The sequence below is a fragment of the Oculina patagonica genome, chromosome 4 (assembly GCF_052425735.1).
Source record: "Oculina patagonica isolate OP01 chromosome 4, crgOcupat, whole genome shotgun sequence".
Lineage (NCBI taxonomy): Eukaryota > Metazoa > Cnidaria > Anthozoa > Scleractinia > Oculinidae > Oculina > Oculina patagonica.
Genome location: NC_135761.1, coordinates 50,054,377 through 50,079,807, shown reverse-complemented (window position 1 = coordinate 50,079,807; position 25,431 = coordinate 50,054,377). Strand labels below are relative to the sequence as shown.

At 39.7% G+C, this 25,431-nt stretch overlaps 1 protein-coding gene and 1 pseudogene across 2 annotated transcripts in view; both read left to right on the top strand.

Annotated features, from left to right (window-relative positions):
- The window catches only part of LOC144650445 (death domain-containing ATP nucleosidase-like), a 123,374-nt gene that overhangs the window by 65,060 nt on the left and 32,883 nt on the right, over nucleotides 1-25,431 (top strand). The window lies entirely within an intron of this gene.
- LOC144648548 (uncharacterized) overlaps nucleotides 4,419-25,431 on the top strand; it is a 28,766-nt pseudogene continuing 7,753 nt past the window's right edge. The window contains exons 1-9 of the transcript XR_013569709.1: nucleotides 4,419-6,616; nucleotides 7,109-7,165; nucleotides 7,706-7,795; nucleotides 8,439-8,519; nucleotides 10,227-10,490; nucleotides 18,178-18,830; nucleotides 21,970-22,658; nucleotides 23,737-23,986; nucleotides 24,482-25,285. The product of XR_013569709.1 is annotated as an uncharacterized LOC144648548 (transcript). The remainder of the gene's footprint in view (nucleotides 6,617-7,108; nucleotides 7,166-7,705; nucleotides 7,796-8,438; nucleotides 8,520-10,226; nucleotides 10,491-18,177; nucleotides 18,831-21,969; nucleotides 22,659-23,736; nucleotides 23,987-24,481; nucleotides 25,286-25,431) is intronic.

The window sequence follows — 25,431 nt, the reverse complement described above, 5'->3', positions numbered from 1 at the left end:
ACTAAGGATCCCTAGGATTTCTGTCAGCAATCATAGCAACGCAAGACACCTGGCACCTCTCCACCAGTCTCTTCCCCGCCGTATCGCTTCACTCGCTAGTCGCGAGTGCCCAAGGTATATTCTCGCATGCCCCAAGGTGAACCTGCTCGCAAGCTAAATAGGCTCCAACGCCACCCTCTTTAAGGTGGGGTTTTACCTGAAGGCCGTTTTTCCAATGCTCAATATGAATTTAACGGAAATATCTTGCTCGCGTTTAAAGCAATCCGAAAATGCTTCACTCATTTCATATATCTATGCTTTACGGTGTTTTGTGAATTTCTGGGTGATTTTTGGGATTATTTGGGAGGAGATAATTTTTTCTCAAAGGATTAGTAAAATTTAGAGAAATAGGAAATATTGGAGTTTTAATGTGGTTTTAAAATTAGAGTTTGAAGTATAAAACTGGTAGACGGACACCAGTTAGTCCCCCTGACAACCTGGAGTGCTCTGGCGTGGGGTCAACTGTCTGGTGGTGTTTCAAAAACTTTTTTCTTTCTCAATCCCTTCTTTAAACCTCTCATAATTTCATTCAAATTTAGATAAAACCCCACCTTAACTAGTAAAGCAGCGGTGGAATAATCGAGAGGGCTAATAATGGAGGACAGCATGTTGCAATTCTTTTCAGTATTTGGGACACATTTCGAGTTTTTTTTTTATTCTCGCTGTCGTTTGTTGGTTGCGTATTCCAGTCAAACGTCGCATTTTCAGTTTCACTAGCTTTTGGAGTGGCTGGCCGCGTCGTTTTTCACCTTTGGGGAGGGGAGGGGTGAGGCTCGGGAGGCCTTTCTTATTGGTACTCGCAGTTGATCACAAGAAATTGTAGTAAAAAACCGATGGAATAACCGAAAGTAACAATGATGGACAACAACGTGTATAATTCTCATTTGATTGGGAAAACTTCGAAACCCGCTAAAAATGAGATCGGATTTCCTGTCGTACCACACCCTTATGCTCGCTATTGTAAAAACGTCTCGCTATTGTAAAAGCGTTTTTCTTCGTGTAGGCACCAAATCCGTGACATCAAACATCAAACACCTTAAGTCTGGCAGTTTGTTTCAACGATTAAATACAAGAGCACGGTCTTTTTAGATTTTTTTTTTCTTCTGCATGCATTATTCCAAAACTTTACTCATTCCTATCAAGGGGTCAGTCAAATCAACCCTGAGCTTATTTGTTTTCACAATTCATGTGATCGTTTAAAGAAATTGTAGTAAAATGGCGATTGGTGGATCCTTGAGAGTAGTGATCCTGGGTAACAAATGTAATACTCGTTTGGCTGGGAAAACTTCCAAACATGCAGGAATCGAAGTCATTGGAGTCAGAGTTGATTCCTTCATTTCGAGTTACGCCCTGAACAGCATGTTCTTTTGTGGTTTCGTTCCCTGTAGTCTGAATTAAACTTCGGTCCACGAACAAATGCTGGGCTCGAATAAACGCACTGTACACTGGGGACCACCATATACTCAAAAAATTACGAACAAACGTCTCTAAAGTTTAATTTAGATGAACGCTTTATTGCTTAACTGTGGCATAATACTTGCGTGACATTGGAAGCAGTTCGTGAGTGGATGACGTCATGATCACGCTATCAGATTTCTCGGAAATTATTGATTCCTCGCTGGGGTAACCTGCGATCAGGCTTTCTTTTTTTCGCGGCGGAGGGAAGGCGAAAAAAGGAAAGCCTGATACAATTACTTGTCAAGTCGTCTGCCGCCCCCTAATTAAAATATCTGTCAACGTCGTCGAGAATGTCGGAGATGCCATCAGATAAGCGTGATTAGCGCCTTCCAATTATATTTTTACTCTCACAAACATGTGTTTGAATTACCCTTTTTGAACGAGCTGATCGGAATGTTTTTTAAAATTTGTTTTCTGCAAAGGCTGATTTTGTGTAATGTCAGGTCAGACATTTCAAGGCCGTAGTTTTCGTCACTGGCACGATCGTCTGGCGTCTTTGGTGGTGTGATGTAATACTCTTCGACAGCATTGGTGATAGATCACGCTCTTGCCGAATCCCGTCGGAAGCACCGCCAAAACATCTTTTCTTTCACAAACTATTCGTCGAATACACTCCCTTTGTTCGTCTTTAAATGTTTTGTGAACAAAACTCTTGAGAGATTTTCTAAAAGCTAGAAGAACTCGCTTTCTACTTCATTCCGCTCAACACCCGCCATGAGCGCGATATTTTTGGACCGGAAATTAGACTTGAACTCAATTAGCCAATCAGGATAGAGTTCTAATGTTGCCTTTTGTTTCCTGACCAATAAGAAAAAAGTCCAGATTCTGGACTTTTTACAGACGACTCGACAAGTAATTGTATCAGGCGTTCATTTTTCCGTTGACCCCTCCGCCGCGAGAAAAATAACGCCTGATCGCAGGTTATCGCTGGGGTCCTTTGTGGGCGAACTGTTCGTGTGTTGCTTGAGTCTAGATTCCATCGGTTTCCATTTATTGTCGCTGCCTAAACAAATTAATAATAATACTGATCGAAGATCGAAGAATAATTATACCCTTATTTAACTGACCTTGATCCAAAAAGCGCCAGAAGATTTCGAAGACAGGAAGTCGGAGTGCTTTAATACCAGACCGTTTATACGTTCTTGAGGTAAGAAGTTTGTATTTTCATTGAAGTTAAGTTAATTTTCATCTTTGCATGTCTTCAAATGAAGAGATTTAGACTAGACTACTCCAAACTTGAGATCACATTGAATCAACAGCCGTCACGTGTAGTTAAGCAGACCCTCGAGACGGCGGTTGAATGTGGTTCAAATTAGCCTGCGAGCAGGCTCTCTATTCGGGCGCAACGTGAGTCTTTCTTCGAGAGCCAAAGGCGCGATCCCGCAAAAAGAGATTCACGTTGCCTAAACTAGAGAGTCTGCTCCTCACTCGCGGGATCGCGCCTTCGGCGCCCGAAGAGAGATTCACGTTGCCCCCGAATAGGGAGCCTGCTTCGATTCCAGGCTAGGTTCAAGATAATAAGGTCAATTTCAGTGACAATTCATTTGTAACAGTGTTCTGTATGATCGCAGATTTCGGATAAGAATACAACATTCTCTAAAGAAATTGTCAGAAATCGGAGATCTTCATTCACAACTCTCGTTCAAAATAGAGTACGATAATTCCATTTGCGATAAATTTAATCGGCGTCGCGTTCACTTATTAAATATGCAAATGACAGTTAGCTTTTCGATACTAAGTTGTTTTGATTTATAACAACCTGAACGTTAACACGCTCCAGCGAAACTGACAGATGTTTTCTTTGGGTGCAAACTAATTTTCTTAACTTTTCCAATGTTGTAAATAATAAAGATGGTAAATTTTAAGCTCGGTAATAAATAATGAAGATGAAGTATTCAACATGACACGAGCATGGGACAAAGAAAAATTCTAAGTCCCCGACGGGAATCGAACCCATGGCCTTCCAGATACCGGTTGGGCGCTCTAAGTCAACTGAGCTACGAGTGACTCGTTGTGAGCTGGGCCATTTTACTAGGTTGATAAGTGACAGGCGTCCTGCATACTGCTAGGATCAGCAATGTCGAATTCATCAAGTTTTGTAGTTTGATGATTTCGACATTGCTGATCCTAGCAGTATGCAGGACGCCTGTCACTTATCAACCTAGCAAAATGGCCCAGCTCACAACGAGTCTCTCGTAGCTCAGTTGGTTAGAGCGCCCAACCGGTATCTGGGAGGCCATGGGTTCGATTCCCGTCGGGGACTTAGAATTTTTCTTTGTCCCATGCTCGTGTCATGTTGAATACTTCATCTTCATTTTCCAATGTTGTTTGTTTTTTCCAATGTTTTGTATCTCAGTTGGCTTATGGACCACTTCCGGTATACTTGTGAGTTTAAGGACGCGCAATCGTAGGTTGACCAAAGTATAGATGAAACAGCTCACTGAGTTTGGCTGTTAAGCCTGCGACTGCAGACGGCTTTTTCGGCTTGAAACTCGAGCCGAAAAAGCTTAGTTACTCTCGCAAGACTCGCAAATGGAAAAAGTCACGTGATGAGAATAATTAATGTGCGAGCCTTCGAGCCGGAGCTGCGAGCGACGAGCCCCTTTTTTGCAAGCTACTGTTTTCTGCTATATTTTCCATTTTTACCAAAATGTAAATGCGAATTCACCTAAAAACAATCAAAGTTTTCTGTTGAAAATCATACGCGTACACCTCGCAGGTCTTGTAATTTACCGCGAGACCGGATCGCGTGACATGCTCCGATGTACCGGCATCATCAGTACCAAACTGAACGCGTATTAAGCCATTTATACGTCATCTCTTTTCTTTTACTTGAGTGCTGAATCCCGACTACTTATTTTGCTCGTATTATCCTGGTAGAATAGGGGTTAGTAGACAACACTTGGAACCACATATTTGTAAACTCTCAAGGGACTTTTTTAATTTCTCAAGGGACTGTTTTAATTTCTCAAGGGATTACTTTCCGCTGTGGGTGATCACTTGCGATTTCGTGGAAAAAACGTGACTTGTCACATTTACAAACGTTATATAACAATTTTAAAAGTGACATGTCAGCTTTCTTATCTCAAAGCACGTGTGTCTGAAAGGCGATCTATAAAAAGCGTCGCGCAAACAATGGATTGCGTAACTAAAACACGAATAAATAATCACTAGCACTTACATCGCGTTGAGAGCAAATGTTGCATGAATCGGCTTTACAACATGCGATCGTATCTACGCAGTTCGAGTGGAATTTCAGTCAAAGACAGCAAAATTCTTTCGTATTTCATCTTCAAATATAATTCGAAAGCATTCACTGTATATGTGGCTTTTGTTTAATCCTGGGTCTTGATATCCGACCCTCGCCGAGCCTAGACAAAACGCAGCTTGGGTGTAACGATTTGTTTACGCAATGTTTTCTCCGACAGTAGTCGGAAATATCCGTATTTTTTTTTTCGTGCTTTTTCATGGAGCAATCGTAACGATACGGCCTTGAACACATTGAACGGCGGTCTACCTATAACAATTCAAATATAGCGTCGCAAAAACAAAGCGTCGAACGCATATTTTGCTGTTTCATTTGCTAATTTCGCTGCCGTAATCGACTGCCTCGAAAGGTCCTTGCAGTTTTAAAGTATAGAATTGTCAGATCTCGCTGAAATTTGCACTGTTTATTTGTGTAATGTTAAGGAATATGTGTATAAATACCCGGCGCGAACGAGCCATTTTTGACAAAATTATATGGCTGCATTTCCTCCGCGAAGATAGGAAATTGTTAAATTAAACTACAAAGAAACTGTAATGATAAGTTCGAAGAACAATGCACAGGATAAACCTTCGACTCATACTTCATGCAAAAACGTCGATATCTCGAAGAGACTTTGATTTTATCTAGAGCTCTGTCAGTATTGGCGTTTTTTATTCTTCTTGCAGATTGTGTAAAATTTTGTACAGTCAGCGTCCATGGCGACTTCCACGAAGATAAACTTTACGTTGTTGGCCTCGGAGTGGGGCTCAAAACACGGGGGACTGTCCACTTTCAACAGAGTATTCGCCATAGAGCTTGCTAAACACCCTGAAGCAAACGTCTCAATCTTTGTCCCACGATGTAACCAGGAGGAAAAAGATGAAGCACTCAGTAACAACATCACTCTCGTTCAGGCCTCAAAGAAAGCTGCCTTTGATGAAAAGGATTGGCTTTGCTATCCACCGGAGGGTCTCGAAATTGACATCGTAATTGGCCACGGAGTAGTACTTGGTCGTCCAGCGCAAATAATTCGAGAAAGCCACCGATGTAAGTGGATTCAATTTGTGCATACTGACCCTGAGGAGCTGGGAATGTTCAAAAGTTACTCTGAACCCATTGCAAAAGGTGAACAGAAGCATAAGAAAGAGGTGGAACTTTGCATGTTGGCTGACTCTGTGGTGGCAGTGGGACCTAAACTGGGAGAAGCGTATCGCTCATACCTCCGAAGCAAGAAAGACCAGAAGGTTTTTGTTCTTACTCCTGGCATTTTCAATGAGTTTTCAAGTGTAGAGCAGGCCACTCACGACGGAGAAAGATGTAGAGTGTTGGCGTTTGGCCGAGGTGATGCAGAAGATTTTGAATTAAAGGGATTTGACATCGCCGCCAAAGCTGTTGGCAAGCTGGAGAACGCAAACCTTATTTTTGTCGGTGCAGCCAACAAACAACAAGATGAAGTTGCAGATAATTTGAAGCAGTGTGACATACCTCCAAGTCGACTGAGAGTGAGGACCTTTCTAGAAAGCCGGGAGGAATTGAAAGACCTCTTCTGTGAGGTGGATCTCGCCATTATGCCTTCAAGGACAGAAGGTTTTGGATTGGCAGCTCTTGAAGCCCTATCAGCAGGTCTTCCCATTCTTGTAGGTGGAAACTCGGGATTAGGAGAAGCCCTCGGCGACGTTGCATTTGGTCCAGATCGTGTCATTCATTCGGAGGATCCAGGTGTATGGGCTGAGAGAATCAAGAAGGTCTGGAAAAAAGCTAGAGAAACTCGACTAGAGGAATCTGACACACTACGCACCAAATATGCGAAGAAGTACAGTTGGGAGAAACAGTGCAACGATCTTGTGGAAATTGCTAAGAGCATAGTAACTGGTACGAAATTTCGTTCCTTTGAAAAGCTAAGTAATTAAAAGAAATTTAACTTCTTGTGTGTTGCTTTTAAGGTTAGCTAATAATGATTTACTAGTACATAGAATATTGTAGTTTAGTGTGGTGTGGTGTGGTGTAACGTAGGGTAGTATAGTGTAGTGTAGTTTGATTCATGTTCTGTCAATAACAAGGAGATTTGGCAATATCATTCTGCAGAGAAAATTCAAGACTAGCTTTGTGACAGCGCAAGCTTTCTAGTAGTATTTCACAAACCGTCACAAATCCTGGTTATCCCTTCGTACATGTTGCAAGAACTCTGCTTAGAAATTGGCCAGTGAGAAACTTAACTCCACGTGACTTTACAGGACAGTTGTTCAACATTCACTTAGAATACACCTACATGATGCAGCCTTATTTAAAAAAAAAAAATAATAAAGGATAGTGAAGAAAATAATATCAACAAAAAATAAATTTGAAATTCCTTTGTTTTTTCAGATGGGTCAGCTCCAAATTTAAAGAGAAAAGCATCCAGCTTTGTTTCCACGGATTCAGGTACAGGTGACATATTTTGTCTCCAACTTGTGTAACTTTATTACTAAGCCAAAATGCCATGGTTTTCTTTAATACAAAAAGGTCCGTGTGTAGATTTCAACTTCACATAACTATCAACCAATAATGACCAAAATGTGTAACTTTATTCCTAATATTTTGGTGTGTTAACTTTTTGCTGAAATGACTTTATTTCTGCAGTATGATCACAAAGCAACTTTTGTGTCTAATACTTGTGGAAAGAGCGCCGAATGGGATGGGAGGGAGGGGGGTTTCCCGGGCTCTAACATGTAAATTCAGTCGCCGTTATTGCTCTATATGGGGTTAAATTTTTATCGTTTTATTATTCAATTTAAATTGTTGACGTGAAGAGAAGTCCTTTGACGCGCGGTTTAGGTATGTCGTCATTCGCGACTCGCTGCGCGCCGCTTTGCGACGCTTTTCGGTTTGCTATGCTCGCCTATAGAGGACGACTTGGAGCAGCTTAACATAACTATCAAGCAATAATGACCAATGAATAATAAGTTATTTTATATCTTAAAGGCGAGTCAGCCTCGAAGTCAAGAAAGTTGTCAGACAAGTCTAGCACCCAGAAGCCTGAGCAGAATACGCCGGAGGTCGTGGAGAGTGAAGGTGAAATTATATGTCAAACCCTTGTATAGATGTACTTAAAGCAACCAACACTAGCCTTCAATGGGGGCGCTTTTTGGCGAAGGATTGTTGAATGTGTAGGAACAATCGCCCAGGAAAGTTTGTAGAGCTTGCAGGGTAAGGGACGAGCTGGACTAGAGTAAATCAAAAATCTTTCTCCCGTTCTGGTATCCGAAGTTCTGGATGGGGTTTCACGGATTGCTGAGAATTGATCAAAATATTACCTATCAGCTGAGATGTGACGCGTTTTTTACTGAAAGCTGAGCTCTGGGCTCTGCAAAATTTACTTATTACAAAGACACAGGCTGCGATAGCTGAGAAATCACTAAAAAAAATAATGATAACAGAGTTTCAAGCATCTTCATCCAGACCCACTTCTTCTTGTCCGGCTTGTCTCTAGAAGAAATTCAGAACCATCTCAGCACATTTCATGCAACCTTGATGAGGATATCCTATTGGAAAATAGTTACCAGTCAGTGAAAAATGTCATTGCACCCTAGATTAGAAAAAAGAATAATTTGACATGCTTACAGCCAAGTTGTTGACAGGCCAAATTCCATTTTTTACTTTCTTATGGCTTAATGGCGTAGAGCATAAAATGATGCTTGTTGTTTACTATTGAAAGGTGAGCCTGTGATAGAGCAGCCGTCAACTGAAGTCAAAACACAAAGTTCTAACACCCAAGACACCCGTGGACCCAGAGAAGGTAACGTTCATATTTAATTTTTTTCAGGCGTGCTACGAAATCTGATTCGATCTGACCATTAGCTTGCTAAACAAACTAGTGATCGTTAAAAATCATTTTCTGGCCATGCTCTCACACGTTGTACAACGTCCAATGCTTTGGAATGGCTCAAATAATTTTTCCTTAGCTTGTCAGCAATGTAACGCACTGAGAGAAGATGGGAGAATTTAAAGCATAAGCGATCACGTTCTCAATTTTCTCCCTCCAACGTGACAAATGGAAAGGCTAATAAATATAAATAAATAAATAAATAAATTGTTGCTGTGTAGCACTTTAAATTGCAACTCTTGTAAACAAAGTTTTCAAAAAAGTGCTTAATTGTTCTTAAAAAACAGAGAGACGTTTCGGGAAAACTCCTTCATCAGTCTTAAATGAGCCGTTGATTAAATCAATAATGCACGCGTACTAATGTGGATGCGCTTAAAAATGTTGCGCGCGCGATCCTTCTCTTAACGAAAAGAGAAATTATTAAAACTTATAATTAATGCTCAAACCACTTGGGGCTAGTGTTTCCAGCCGGAAGATGAGTCGCTTCTCTTGTTGTCGCACTGCCCTTCCTCTTTTCACTTGTCTTACCACAGAAACTTTCATGTCTTGGATGTTGCTGTGTTCGGGATGGTTAAAGTGTTCGGCAACGGGGAATCCACCCTTGGTAGCGGGGATTCTGATTGTAGCCCTCCACTGAACGCAGTTGTAAAGCGAAACAAAAGGTCCGCAAGCCTACGAGCAGTTTCGCCAATAAACATCATGTGACAGCGTAAAAACGTAGACTACGCCGGCCGCAGTGCAGTCGAACGGGCCGTTGATTTAATCAACGGCTCATTTGAAACTGATGAGGGGGGTTGCCCTTAACGTCCCTCTGTTGTTGTTTTTTTAAGAACAATTAAGCACTTTTTGAAAACTTTGTAAACAAATATGAATTCGCGATAAATGATGAAATTACTTTTCGCAAACTTAAACTAAAGGCTCCTAGATAGGCTATATATTTGTTACTTTTGCATTTGTCTCTGTACTGTTACGCTTCCTGCGTAGCTATTTACGGCACGAGACTTTGGTTATTTTCCTAAGCCCATTAGTTCAAAGACGATAATCGTCCTTCACACTTCATTTCCGCCACTTTTTTTTCGAAGCCCCTTCGCCAAGTAGATTTTTATCGTGTGCCAACTCGTCTTTTTCTTTTACTTAAGAATTCAATAGCACTGCAGTAACCGATAATTAAATTTTCGTACAGACGCTATGGCACATCATTCCGAGAACGCCGTATGAACTAGCTAACATTGAGGTAAAGGTCGCAACACTTGGGTTAATACACTAATCTGTTGCGTTGAAAGTGCGCCTGGTTAAATTTCAGCTTCTCAACAATTTAAAATGATTAGAAAACAGGGTGACAAAAGAGGCGAGAAAGACGTGGTGGCCTAATGGTCAGTGCACTAGACTCCAGATCAGGTGGTAGAAATACTCGTAGTCGCTAATAGTGCTACAGAAACGGGAATAGACTTAGGCAAGATTAGACAGTTTGGCACGACCCAGTCTTGGCCTTTACCTACTATTATTTTCTAAACGACGATCTTTTACTAACCAACTCACAAACATAGCGTATTGTAGGATTCTTTTTGCGGTGCAGTACTTGTGTAAACCTCTTTTTATATTTTTAAACCTTTATTTCAGTCAAAGAAGGTTCACCTTCAGAGGATGAGCTGGAGAAGTTGTCACTCAGGCTTGGGAACTCTTGGGAGAAGCTTGGTCGTCGCTTGAGATTTCATGAGGGAGAGATGACTGGATTCCACAAGAACAATGAAGAATACGATAAAAAGGCGTTGAGCATGTTGTTTGAGTGGAAAAAAAAGATGGGCTCTGATGCAACTTACGAAGTCTTACGTGCTGCCTTATGTCATGAATTAGTAAACCGTAGGGACTTAGCAGAAGAGTTTTGTTGCTAAACTGCAGCTTATTTAGGCTGATAACTATATTAACAAAGCATAAAAAGCATTTTTTACAATATTAGAACACATTGCTTATAATCACTCCTACGGAATTTTGTTTTTTAAAATGGGAATGAAAAGTTTTGTTTATTCGATCATTTCTCTTGGTTCGCACAAGCTGCTTTATCCGTTATCTTTGCGACATGCCTCTGTAAACGGATGCAGTCTCTACCGGACTATTATATTAGAACCTTGTACATAAATAAACGAAATAGCTAGAAGAAGTTACTATGTTATATAGTAAATTGCTTAAAAATTACACGGCCTTTTTTAAGTGAATATATTAAAGTTTTAACAATATCATGCATTTCAGTTCCTGTTGCTAATTCTTGGCTACCGGATATAATTCAATTTGTATGTAATACCAGCTTTAAGTAAATACTACCGATGTCCGCGCGAAAAAGAAAAATCCAACTCAATCTTTGTTACAATAGAGCCCTTTTGGAAATATCTTAAAATAATATGTAGTTAAAAGACTTAAAACCCACCCTCAATGACAATGTTGGCAGTGAAAAGCTGTGGCTTTATTCGCTCTCACCAATTGTTATCACTGTGGTTAATTTTTGTTTAGCTCGTTACCAGTACCTCGCTTTAATTTGTATTTTTAAGTTTTAAAATCTTTCGCTTTTTGTAACCGTCAGATGCGTGCTGTAGCATGCGAAACGTCAAGTAAATTTTAGATTCTTGTTTTCAGATCATGCGTAGTCCATGTGTTATGTTTGTTGCCGCTGTTTGTATTTTATTTCTGGTGAAATTGAAATGGCCAAGAAACAAAACCTTTTAGTTTGTGTAGATTTACAAGGACAATCGTTTTGCCAAAGAAATACTCTTCCCTTGAATCTCACAAGGGAATGAGCCAATGTGCCTAGTTCCCAAGACTCTTTCTTTCTCGATTCGTTTTCTCCGCTCCCCAATCCTCTCCTGAGTACGAATCCAAGGTGGTGCGAGGTGGTGCTCGCCCAACCCTATTCCCCCCACCCACGCACGGGGTTTTTGCACTCTCCCCAGTTTTCGCTCGCGTTCGTGTGAACCAAGATGGCGGCCCGTTGGAGTGAACGATCGATCTCTACAACTTCAAGGAAAAATGCGATCGATCGCTAAAATACGCCTGCATTGCAGTCTAGAAAACTGTCAGTCAAGTGAGTGAGTTGTCACGAACAAGCAAAGCTGGATCTGCTTCTTGAACATCAACAGAAAATACAATGGATGTTGAAGATACTACGTAGCAAAGCTCGCTGAATAGTATTAGTAATCTCAAACTACAGTTTGGAAGACAAGAATTTCACTGTTTTTCATTTAAGGACACTGAGGTAAGACGAGAGTTGGTAAATTTAAGAGCTAGAACGCTCTTCAATTGTTTCCTTATCTCCAAAGGAGTTACGATTAGCCCAGTTGCAACTTACAAACGCACAACAAACCTGCCAATGGAACTTATTATAAAGCGAACAGACACATCAACTAAGTTTCAATGTATGAAAACAGAATTAGCAAGAACTGTTCAAGAAGAAAAAGAGCTTATAGATCCAAGTATTTTTTCTTAACTACTGAATGCGACTGGCAGAAGAAGTTAGTAACGCTCACTTTGTTGCTCTATCAATGCTCTATAAGATCCTATAATGCACCTATCAATGTTAAGCCCGAGGGGGGGGGGGGGTCGGGCTAACCACGGGAATTTGATCGTGAGGTAGGTCCCCAGGGTAGGGATTTTGATCGTACGTGATGGCCCCAGGGTAGGGATTTTGGTCATATATAGAAGGTTTGAAGGACATCTGACCACCTTTCATGGGGATTTTGACCAATTATTTTGTCCCGGGGGTGGGGAATTTGACATTTTTTATAGAAAATGTCAAAATCCCCACCCCTTGCCCGACCCCCCCCCTCGGGCTTAACATTGATAGGTGCATAATATTGGCTGTGGTCACATCTACGACGTAACTAAAGTTTAACTATAGTTAGTCTCAAGTTACGTGACGTCATACCTAACTATAGTTAGTGCTTTCGGTCGTCTAAGCGGTCACATTGCAGTTAACTATAGTTAGTTCTGATTACCTTTTGAATAATTCCAAATTTAAATTAATTCATGACAGCCCTTGTTGTTGATCTGTGTCTAGTTGTTCCTCTATTTTTTTCTGTTTTTGCACGGCATCTCAGCGTTGAAGAAAATAAAATGAAGTTAGGATGCTAGACGCTGAAGAATTCAAGCTTTATTTTTGCTAACATTTGTGTCAGGTACATGTATGTAATTTCTTGGCATGTTGTTTTTCTTTTTTCCCTTCCCTTCACGCTTTGTTTTGCATATTTATGTTCATCTCGCACGTGCGAAAAGAATTGTCGCATTCTGATTGGTTTTTTGTTTTAAACTTAAGACTAACCCATGAACCTTGCTTGGGTATAACTATAGTTAGTCTGTATTGTTTTGGATCAGCGAGGCGTAAATTTTCTAACTATAGTTAGGGTGAACAGAGAAGCGGTCACATTACCGAACTAGCTAACTATAGTTATGCCCGTCTTAACTATAGTTAGTAGTCTAGATGTGAGCGCAGCCATTATAGCTGCTAGTTGATTTCCCTGATTTAAAGTTTGTTGAAGACCGGGTCAATCGAGTATGAAAGCCGTTAAAAAATTAAGCTAATGTGTTTGTTCGTATCACAATAACTTTCATTGGCCATCATGAGTTACGAGTTCAAACTTTCGCTTTCGTTCTGGCTTATATAATTTCCCACCCTGTTCTGACGATGATGCCAGTAAAATTACTCTCATTTGCTCTCAGTATTTTGGACCAATTAATTCATTTTTCTCGAGTTTTAGAGTCTTCAAGAGTTTTTTCTGCTCACTGAGGGTTGAAAAAAGTTCTCTCGCAGCTTTCAACTTCACTCGGCCATGGATTCCCGCTCTAGAATATGCCACATGCGCATGATAATGCTTATTCTAGGTCTGATTCTGGATTTCTTTGCTCATTTTGTCGTACAGGTTTTTGACTTCAGGCTGCCTTTAAGGCTGCCTTTTGCCCCATAAACAACATACGTTTTGGATGATGAGCTGACCATTATGCTTTAATACAAGTGCCCATCTAGACTGTTTATCTCAGTTATTTTTATCAAGCCTCTCTTCTTAAAACAGGTCAGGTTTGCACTAATTGCATATGTTCTGACTTGCAGCATAACTCTTTCAATACGGCTTGCAGCCTTGGATTCATATTTGATCTTGGTTCCAATTGAACTAGAGGGATCTGGAGGCTTTTATCTAGGCAAACTGCTTGATGCAATGTAAAGGCACCTTCACATGCAAATTATTTTTACAATTTCATTTTAATGCTTGAATTTAATACAGGCCAAAGGGGGTCATCATGGATGGCTACGCATGCATGAAGCTAAAAAAAGATCTTAGCAGATACTGTTTCAACTTATGCTGCAAAACTGTAGTTGTGAGAATGAATTGTAATAGAGTCTAGGAAACATTCAGCCGTTCCTATCGGGCTGGTTGACCATGAGTAGAGACACACGGGAAAATAATAACGTCAGTTTCCGAATTATTTCATTTCATTGTATATTTTTCCGCAATCAGTGCTCGACACTAACGCTAGTACACTAGCCCAGGACTAGTAAAATTTCATGCTTGGCTAGTAAAAGTACTTTCCTACTAGCCCATAGACTAGTAAGATTCGTGGAAAAATAAATCAAGTACAACTCTATAACTTGGGAAGTTTTTCTCCCAGAAACCTTCATCAGGATCTAGTTTCATAGCTTGAGTAATTTAAACCAGAGCGCTTGCGACCCACATCGCATACGGATTTTTATACCATAGAAAATACAGCCAATCAGAGTACAGAAAAGCCGTTGTATATTCGACAGTATTCAACTCAACCTTCCCATCGTGCACTGCGATCTTTTGTCCCGGAGAAATTTCGTCAGCTTATTTTCTATGGCATGGTATAAAATAGTTACACAACACTTTCTCGTGGTATACCATGGAATATCCCACTTGTCACTTGTATTTTCTTCGTATACACACTCGCCTAAAGGCTCGTGTGTATATCGCGAAAATACAAGTGACTCGTGGGATATTCCACGGTATACCACTCAAAAGCGTTGCATAACTAGTATATATCGTACGATCAACTCGCAAACCTGACGCCATCTTGGAAAAGACCCTCTGTCCTCGCTTCCATGACACCCGAAAGGGACCTGGGAGAGAGCCATAATAAGTCGGCCATCTTGGGGTTTTCGCGCGAGCGACCGCACGAGCATGATTTCAAGCTTTTGTAACACTTTACCTACAAGAAAACTGCCTTCAAGGGCCGATAATCGTGAGCCAGATTTACATTGTTCACCAGAGGACCACACACAGCATGAAGAGAAAAAGAAGTGTGATCCACGGTCAAGAAATTCTTAACCGAGTTGGATGATAGCATTGTTGCTGCGTCTCAGTGAAGGAAAGATGTACTTGTGTGGACTCAAACAAATATAGTGCTAAGAGATTAGCTGATTCAAACTTGGCTGTTTTTATTTTTTTTAAAGGGGGGGGGGGGGGGTGGGGCTAGTGACTTGTCCTTGTGGGCTAGTGATTATTTGTACCTACTAGCCAATTGCCTAGTATCCAAAAAAGTTAGTGTCGAGCACTGTGTCTGCGGTTATTGTTTTCTTTGATTGCGTAATTCTGGTCAATAACAATCTCTTTTTGTTCTTCTCAGCTGCTTTCAACGTCCAAATTTAGCCTTTGTATATCATTAAAACCTCTTTTAGTTTGAGCTTGGCTTATGATTGCTCAAGGTGCTTTCAATAACTGTAAGTACTTTAATTGTTTTGTTACTCACATTGTTTCGTTTTTGCTAATTTATTTACATTTGAAGGATTTAAAGAAAAACTCTTCTTGGCCCATAGTTCTAATAAAGTTTTAAATTGAATTAATTAAACGCTGCCAAACCTTGACAAATGGTGCAATATTGAGACCTGGCCTTAAATTGTACATCTCAGCTGGATTTCAAAAACTTTGCCGGTAAATCTGCGTTTCGAACCCATACTGAATGAATTCTAACCTCCGGATAGTACAGATGTAGAGTATATCAAACAAAGAGGGTCCTGAAGGGGGGCGGATATAAAGTCCCATTTCCCAGCCCAAATTTTGCCGGAATCCCAGTCCTAGTTCTATTGTTTATTTGTTTTTGATTCCCAGTCCCAGTGAACCACATCCCATTTTCCTAGTAGTGAAAATTTGCCCAAATCCCAGTTCCCATTTCAACAAAGCTTAGAGAACCGCCATGTCACTGACAGATTGAACGAACATGCATCACCAGCCCGCGATCAGGCAGATTTTGAAAAGCGTTTCCACTGCGAATACAAACACAAATAAAATAATTAACCTCTCCTTTCTTTTTTGTCAGCTTATCCTCATTTAATATTCAAGCTCACTCTGTATTGTTTGAAGTATCTATTCCACAGTCAGGAAGTCTGAAATTCCTGATTGAATGGAGGTAAAATTGAGAAATGAAGACCAAACAAACACATTACGCTTTTGCAAAGAAGTCCCCCAATTAGATAACTTAAGAAAAAATTCACTGATTCGAGTTACAAAATGCAGTCATTTAAGTACATGTACTTCAAGTAGGTATTTCTATTTCTAGACTGATGGTAGAACATGTGTCAACACTATTCATGAAAGCTTGTTAAAGGCTCGATTAATGCATACAAATGTATCATTGGAACAGTGCAGACTGCCTCGTGTTCTTTTAATTATAACTGGAATATATTTCAGTCATGCCAAAACAGGGTACCTTTTCTCCTAACACTAGCTCGCGCACATACTTTTACTACAGTTCTAAATCACACGTGACCTTCAGAGCAAACAGTCAGTAGAAAAGTTGAGTTTTGGTGGAGGTCAATCATCTCCGCCTCCTGTTCTGTGGGTTTCGCTTATTATTTGAGAGTAGTACTTAGCAGTAGTAGTCTTCTTTACAAACTTCTGAATTTAACTCGAACACTCGAGTGATCCATGTTCAGTAAATGAATAAAATAAAAAATAAATCTTAAAAAAAAAAAGTTCAGTATTCTTATTTAAAATGTCGAATGTTGATTACCTTATTGCGACAGGTGTTGCTGACTAAATGAAAAGTCTTTGCAGTCACAGTTTCCCAGAGCTTTCGATCTTGCGCATTGGACGAAAGCTCTGGGTTCGGCGAGAATGCCACCGAGGCAAAAATGTTTACCTCAGATACTGTTTCTGAACCATTGCGCACACACTTTTAGCCCCCCCCCCCCCCCTTCCTTCCCCCTTCCTTCTGCCTCCAACAGACAAAACGTAAGATCCCCCAAATGGGTGAAATGAGTCGCAATTGGTGATTATCAGACCTGAACTTGAGATCAAATTTGAATAATATTTCATGTTTGTTTCCATAATTTGTTTCAGAGTAGGGTACGTAACTCCACTAGAAAGAGAGATAAAGGGTGAATGCTCCACTGGATCCTTAGTGAGTCAAAATGACCACACCTCAAGGTAATTAAATTTTATAGTCACTCTTGTAGACAGAATCTGCTATAAAAACACATTTCTTTGTTATTACTATTTATACAATTATAATATAGCTTCGTGGTCTGCATAACATACAACGTGTTCATGTTATTTCACAATTGCTGGGGCTTTCCACAAGTTGCTCCAAATTTCCCAAAACGTTTCTCCAAAAAGTCCAAAACGTTGCTTTTTATTAAGAAATTTACTCCAAATAATGCTAATTTCCCTTCAAAGATAAGATTTCAAAGCATTTTCATGCAATTTTACTTCAACGAAAGTATCTAAATGATGTTTTAAGGCCAAAATCATTTTGGCCTGCAAAACGTAAATGTCTTGAATTACAAGGATTTCTTTCACTGAGAAAAATTGCGAAGACATCGATGACGTCATATTTGCTGACGAGTTTGCAGAAACGTTCGTATGGCCCTCGAACAACACTCGGAAAATCTTCGAAAATCTCTGGTCTAGAAATTTGCCCGAAAACTGAGTTGCCTGAAGGGGAAAAATGTGCTTTAAATAGTTGGCAAAAATTTACCGAACAACTTGTGGACAGCCCTACAATTGCATCATTCTATGATTCAAAAGAAATACACTGTCATTATGGGGACAGCTGAGGGACGAATGTAGTCTTTTTTTTTGTGTGTGTTTTTTCATTCATACACCTAATTGCAAAAGGGTTATCATAGGAAAAAGGAAAAGTCAAATAGGAATTAATTAAGCACATGCATGAAATTTATTCGTACAAACGGCCCTAAAATGCCTCAAAATACGAATAAATTAATTAATCTCGTTGCAGCATAAAAAAGTGGACTCAAAGTGTGTAGATAAAGACTCGTGAGTTTTCTGTAAATGCTATCAGTTCTGAAACTATGCTACAATGTAATTAATTCCTATTTACCTTTTTTTTTTCTGTGACCTTAATGGCTCCAGGCCATTAAGGCAGCATTCACAACCAAATGCGGCCATATGAAGACAGAACAAAAACAAAAGCCTGGAGTTTCTCACGAGTACAATTTCATGACACAACAAAATGTTTTCAGATAAACCTTTGACAGTATTGATAACGCGTAATAACTTATTTTTATGTTTCAACTTATTGAATTGACAAATGTTATTAAATTTGCAAATTGCAGTTATTCAAGGCACCCCAAGCGATGATGAACTAGAAGAACTATCACTTCAAATTGGTGCAAGCTGGCGTACGCTTGGCCGTCGGCTACGAATAGAAGAAGCCAGTTTATATGCGCTTCAGAGAGAAAATGACGAACTCTCCGAACAGGTGTATAAGATGTTGTTACATTGGAAACTAAAGAATGGATCAGCTGCAACTTACAAAGTTTTATACGACTCATTATGTAATGCTTTGGTAGGTCGTTATGATCTGGCCGAAAGATTTTGCCTATCAGTGCCTGAAGCTTCAGACTCAACAGTCCCGCCAGAGATCCGCGTCCAGGGGCGTGAAGCTGTGCTCGCCTTTCAAAATGCAATGCGGAATGGAAAGGTAAAAGTTCACCGTGGTCGTATTATGCTTATTGGTCAAGCTGGTGCTGGAAAAACAAAGCTGAAGAAATCGCTTGTCGGCATCCCTTTTGATCCTCGAGAAGACAGTACTGAAGGAATTGAAGTTGATCCATCGAAATTTGAAGTGGAGGTTGACCAAGTTAAGAACTGGCAGCTCACAGAAGAGAAGAAACCTGGCGTGTCTCAGTTTTCTGAAGACATAGCAATGATAATAGCCAAAGACCTGAAAGAAACAGAGGCTTACCAAGATTCTCCTGAAGAGCAGGTAATAGTCATGATGAATTAACAGAGGAAATGAAGCTCTTATTTTAATGTTGAAAAGATATGTTTCTGTTTTACCTCTTTTTCTCATGAACATACCACACTTTTAAGAATTATTTGAAGTTGATATTCAAACACTCAAAAAAATTAATTTTCGAAGAAGAAGGTATGTGTATATCCTGCAGAGTTAGACGTCTATAATACCGTCTGTTTCTCTCTTGTTTAACTTTTAACTGCAATGCAGCCAGCATATTGCAGAAGCAGCATTCTCAGTTTAAAAGACTGTTCCAATTTCAAGGAGCAGGTGAGCCAGACATCAAACCACTGCCGGTGCTTAATAATATTTATTATTTTGACAGTACTGTTCAGGGAGAATAGGCCATTTCCTAGTTACCCTTTGCCTCTGTTTCAAAACAAGTCTTTGTGCGAAACCATTGAAAAAAAATGATATTGATTTGTATGAAAATGGGCCAGTGGGTGTAACTCATTTTGATATGAGTGGTTTCGCACATGGACTCGTTTTGAAACAGAGGCAAAGGGTAACTCGGAAATGGCCTATTGATGTGTCCTAAACAAAAAATAAATCAAAGTTACCAAGAAACCTCTGAGCTTTAGTCAGCAAGAACAACAGGACTTCGACGACAACGTCAACCAAAAATGTAAAATAATTTTTATTATTAAACGTTTGCAATCCCTTCGGTCTTATTATATTCACTGGCATAAAATCAACAGCAATAAAATCATAATTTGTTTGTTTCATGTTGTTGTCTTCAGTGTTAAATACAATTCAATAAGGGTCCGGAATAATAAAGATCTTCAAATAGTAATTAAGTCCCAGGAGTACTTTGCAAGCAATTTGCATTGTCTCATGAAAACCTATTGACTTCACACCATACATGTACATGTAGACTACATGAATTTATTTATACTCGAATTACAGAGTAGCCTAAAATGCTATTATCTTCGGGAACAAAAAAAGTATAAAAAAGAAATCAAAGAGCTGTTCGAGCCACGACTGAATTTTTTTTCACCAAGTTTTACGTTTGGTTTACATACCTTGAATATATATGAGCAGAAGGTGATTCAAACATTTCTTTGATGCAATTAAAAAAGCAAAAAAAAAAAAACGAGGAAACGTTTGACAATTGTAGACAATCGACGGTCGAGCCCACAACGTCTATTGGATCTTTTCATCTCACGTTACTGAGATGGTCGGATTAGCTCAGTCGGGTAGGTTTCAGGATGCGGTGCGAGAGGTCGTGAGTTCAAAACCCTGGAGGTGTCAGTGCTTTTTTTTACTTTTTTTTTTGTTTTTACCCCGTAGCACAAAAATGGTTTGTTTATTATATCGCTCCATAGGTATACATTGGAGAATAAAAGCAATTTACATGTAAGCCGTAAAGTAATATCGCTGTCAATAAATATATCTTAACATATAGACTGATTCAGGTAAGTATACGAAAGAGATTGATCGGTGCATCGCTTTTGCGGCTCTTAATGTCCACTTTTTCGGCGGTCAAGTACCTTCCACACATAATTTTCAGCCGCATTTTGGTTCTTTGCTTTTTTCTTTCTTGTTAAACCTTAAAAATAGCCTTTTTATGGCCGCCTGGCTACACTCTTACTTCTCTTATCAAAAAGTTTACAGTTGATGGAGCAACCGACCGACCGACCGACCGACCGACCATGTGAGTGAAGTCGGGCTACCCACTATACTCCTGAATTAAAAATTCAGTCGTAAAAAAGGGGGAGGCGGATTCTATTTACAATAAAAATATCTCTCTTGTATCGAGAATATAGGATTTAAACCAGCAAAGCATTTGGAATGCCGAGAATTTATAAATTTTTTGCAGCGAACTATAGTGAATACAATTTATTAAATTGTATTAAAGGTTTTACCTAAAGCAAGGAAAAGAATGGTGATGACAGCACCTGACTGTCTAAGGTTAAATACCACTGACTACTAGCATCATTTAAAGTTCTAGCAATGGAACATGACAATTTTTATCCAAAGTGATGACAAACGAGGCTATCAACAACTTTAGAAATTCTTCCAATTAAAGGGTTGTGAATTGCAATAATTGCCTATTTCTGGCCCTTATCAGAAGAGAATTATCGCCAAACTCGCGAAAAACTCTTGTGAACATGCAAACCACTTTGAGGCAAGTATTGGGTCACGTGCAGACAAAACACCATTTTTGCCCTTTACGGTTTCTTTTTTTTTCTCCTTTTTTTTTGTGGTTTCGGTCGCCTTTTCTCTCGTTGAAAAAGTTTTCACTGAAACGTCCATCCAGGAAAGTAAACATTTTCTTTAACTTAAGTGTCCGACTGGTAGGGAAGGTGATTAGCTCCGCTTTAATATTCAGAGTAAAGATTTGTAGTTTATTGCGGGTATCTCTGGCCCAATTCATTACATCGTGCTTTTTTCCGTTTGATTCGAAAGACAGACTTTCTTCCACTTTATTAGCATTATTTTGTTTTAACACGTGATTACGTCACAGATGGTCCAGTGAAAATGTTCCCCCAGTAAACCTTTTTGACAGATTTAGAAGTCAATGGGTGGTTACACACAAGTTGAAAATTGGTCGATAGAACCATAGCAATAAGCCTTTTTAATACTGTGAATCATGGGATGTGTTTGTCAAGCAGTCATAGTTTCTTTGTTTTCGATACTTACCATTACCGTCGCTTGCATCAAAGCGTGAACACGTGCTGCCGAAACATGATCTAATTGGGTATTAAACGTGGCATGATTGGTCATCAAACGTTTGAAGTTTAGCAGACCGTAACGGCAACTTTCGCGCCGAAACTTCAACACATTCTGGTTTCGAAACAGTCGAAATGGCGGAAAGATTGGATATCAAGACTTCTTCCGACAAATTGATCCTGATCTGTGCCGATATGCATTTGCAGGTTCACTTGAATCACTTCTGGTGCAAAGTTTCGCCTGTTCTCAGTGTTTATGGTGAACATTTTGAGCGTGACAGTTGCTGTTACAGTCTGCTAAACTTCAATGTTTCATGACGAAACATGCCATGTTTGATACCCAATTAGATCATGTTTCGGCGGCTCGTGTTCACGCTTAGATGCAAGCGACGGTATTACTGTCCGATTTTTGCTAACACCTTCTTTACCTTTTCCAGGAGGGCAGCAATTTGCTGGACGATGACAGTGTTGATCTAACTCAACAAGAGGATGCCGATATTGACCTTGATGTTGGTACCACTAAAGATTTTCAAAAGAATGTCATGCAACGTGTTGTGGAATATTTAAAGCATCTGAAATTTGAGAATGACAGCAAAGCTTAAGAATACATTTTAAGTCTGTGGGATTTTGCTGGACAGCATCTTTACTACGCCTCCCATCATGTATTCATGTCTCCTCGAGCACTATTCATTCTTGTGTGTAACCTGAGCAAGGATTTGAACAAAGAAGCAGAACCATACTTTGTACAAGGAGTTAATGAAAAGAGGCTGGAAAACCCAAACCAGGAGACCAACTTGGACAATCTCTTGTCCTGGTTGGTTTCTGTACACAGTATTAGGCCTACCGCAGATGAAATTGTCAAAGGGCCTGGGAACATATCCTATCTCCGCCCTCCAGTGTTCATTGTAGGTACGCATGCCAAAACACCTGCAGAAGATGTCGAACAGATGTTTCGATGTGTCCAGAAGAGCTTAACTAAAAAGAAATATCAGGAACATGTGGTTAGGCCACTTTTCAGTATTGAAAACAAGAATTCATTGAAAGATGATGGAGTTCAAGCCCTGCGAAAGAAGATTTTGGAGGTGTTGAATCTGGAGCCATACATGAAAGAAGAATTACCAATCAGGTATGGAGCTGAAAGTATTTTTTTTTTCGTCTATTGTTAACCAAATTTGTGACGTGTCACATCAGCTCTCTCGTTTTTTCAGTTTTAATAAAGGCAGTGGTAAAAAGAAAATCATTATCATGGGAAGCGGAGGTTGAGATGTGCTTGTTCTATGTTAGTGAACGGGCTTTTAAGCTTAACTGTTAAAAGTAGTTGTACTCAGGTTTAGTGCAATTTTTTTAAATTTTTTAATTAAAAATTAATAAAAAAGAAAAAATATTTGGGAAGCGAAGGTTGAGATGTGCTTGTTCTACATGTATGTTAGTGCACAGGCTTTTAAGCTAAACTGTAACATGTAAATGAATAAAGTAGTTTGTACTCTAGTTAAGTGCATTCAAGGTTTCTCTGTTGGTCGTAAATATATTAAATATCTCCCTCCCTAGTAACTCATGTTCCCAACTACTTGTGTTCAAATTCATGCTAACCTTACCAAGGTCAATAGCTGAGTTATTTGATCCCATATACTTTCACCTGGCTTGGGTCCCAGTCCTCAACGTCAATAATATTGGTCAGCGCCTGTTGTGGAGAAGTAATAGATTCATTGTGCAACACAAGAACATTTTAAGGCTATAGAATCCGTGAGATTAGAGAATCGACTTTACAAGCAACTCTAATTAAAAATAGAATCGAAGTTTGAAAATAGATTTTTACTAATTAATTCATGAAACCCTTTGAAACACTTTGGAAACCGGGTTTCGGGGGGTTTGAAACCATTTTGAAACCCGGTTTTACTAATTTACAATGTTCGATAAGACATGTTTTCCTATGGAGGGTCACAATTATTATGCTGGCTGTTTTAAAAATTTTGTGTACAAAGTAGTCTCTATAGCCCTGGATGCACCTTAAAATATCCCAAGTTTTGATTTTTGCTCTTTTTACCTTTTTACCTGTGTGACTTACGTAAACCTCGGACTGCTGTACTGAACCCTGCCTTTCAAGTCAAAGCGGATAGTTAATTATTAACCGTCCGATTTTAAGCTTCTCAAGCTTCTTGTTAAATTCTTAAATTACCCGCTTGGTCTCTGTTTCTTATATGCAGGTGGTTCCACTTTGAGAAAATTGTTGAGGCCTTAGTGAAAAAGGGAACCTATCATATTCAACTTGGACAGCTCGAAACTGTCATCAAAAAAGTCTGTCGGATACGGGACAAGACAGAAGTAGAAGCAATGTTGGAGTTTTACCATAACCTAGGAGTAATTGTCAAGCATGGCAGCACTGTAGTGCTAAAAGCACAATGGCTGATTGATCTTTTCAAGCAACTCATAACCGTGCCACCATTTGATAAAGGGGTAAGATATGTCAATTTACATGCCTATTTTAAACATTAACTGACTAAGTTTAACGACGCACATAATCGTAAACTATTGCCTTCGTACCATGGTGTAGCATATGGCATGGACGTGCGTAATAAGATCAGTCATATTCTGACTGGATGCAAAACAGAGCTGTTCTGGAGCAACAGATCCCAGCTGTAAAACACCTATTAGACTATGGGCACGAGGTTTCTACGGCTGATTATGTGTGATTGGCGTTGTTGCCAGTTAAGAATCTATTAGTTTCGAGACGTCTGTTGCTTGTTGAACATTGACTTCAGTAAAGTGCTGGTTGTTTTAATTTGGTGTACTGGTTTCCTAAGTAAATTCCAGTAAACGTAATGCAGTCAGCTGAAACACAGCAAATTATGTGGTTATTGGTAGGGATGGGGAGGGGGAAGGGGAGTGGGGGAAAGGCTTAGCTGAAACCTTACGATTCTTTACTGTATTTGCTTTTGTCCTGTTCTGTAGAATCCTCTATTAGGAACGTGCTGGGACAAACTTGAGGAAAGTGGCATTCTAAACATGGAGCTTGTCGATCACGTTTTTGCTGAACCTATGAGGACAGGGCTTCCCAAGCAAGATATTTTGAACTTGATGGAGACCTTTGGGTTGATCGGCAAATTTTTACCAGATAGCGAAACTGGCGAACAAAGATACTACGTGCCAGCCCAACTCGGATCATCTTCTCCAGGCCTGAATGAAGTTAGTGTATCTGCTTGTGACCCTTGCCCACTGTATCTCCATTTTCTGGATGGGTTTGTCCCTCACGGCCTTTTTCATCAGCTTGTGTCAAGATGCATTGGTTGGTGCAATAACTGTGGTTTCAAAGAGGCTCCTAACCTGTACAACGGTGGAGCAACGCTTTACATTGGAAAGGAGCCCATTTACAGTTTGTTCCTTATATGCAGAAAAAGGTTCATCAAAGTCATATTGAAACAAATGGATCCTAGTTCGACTTCTTTGATTTCTGCTTCATCGGAAATGGAACTGTTTGAAGTTCACAACAATCTTGATCGTATCTTGGCAGACTTGAAATGTGACCTATTTGGCTTTCGCAACCTCCGGTACGAGTGGTGTGTTGCATGCAGCAGTTGCTTGGAAACCAGTTACAAGTGTAACAAACATTCAGCAGACCGTTGCTCTCACGATGACTGCCTGCATTTGCTAAAAGTGAAGGAAGGAAAGATGATCTGCAAAGAAAGGGAATTTTGTATGAAAACAGTCGAAGTGCCTGGGTTGGATAAATGGTTCCAGGTCCCAGAGAAGCATCAGGTAAACATCTATTTTTAACTTCCATTACATTTAATTGGTGTCATTCCGGCTAATAAGTTGATTTTGGGCAGTAACTGCCGCTGTTGATGTTTTTAATGCCTGATTTCTCTTATTGGAATTTATTGCATGTAAAGAATGTATCATTC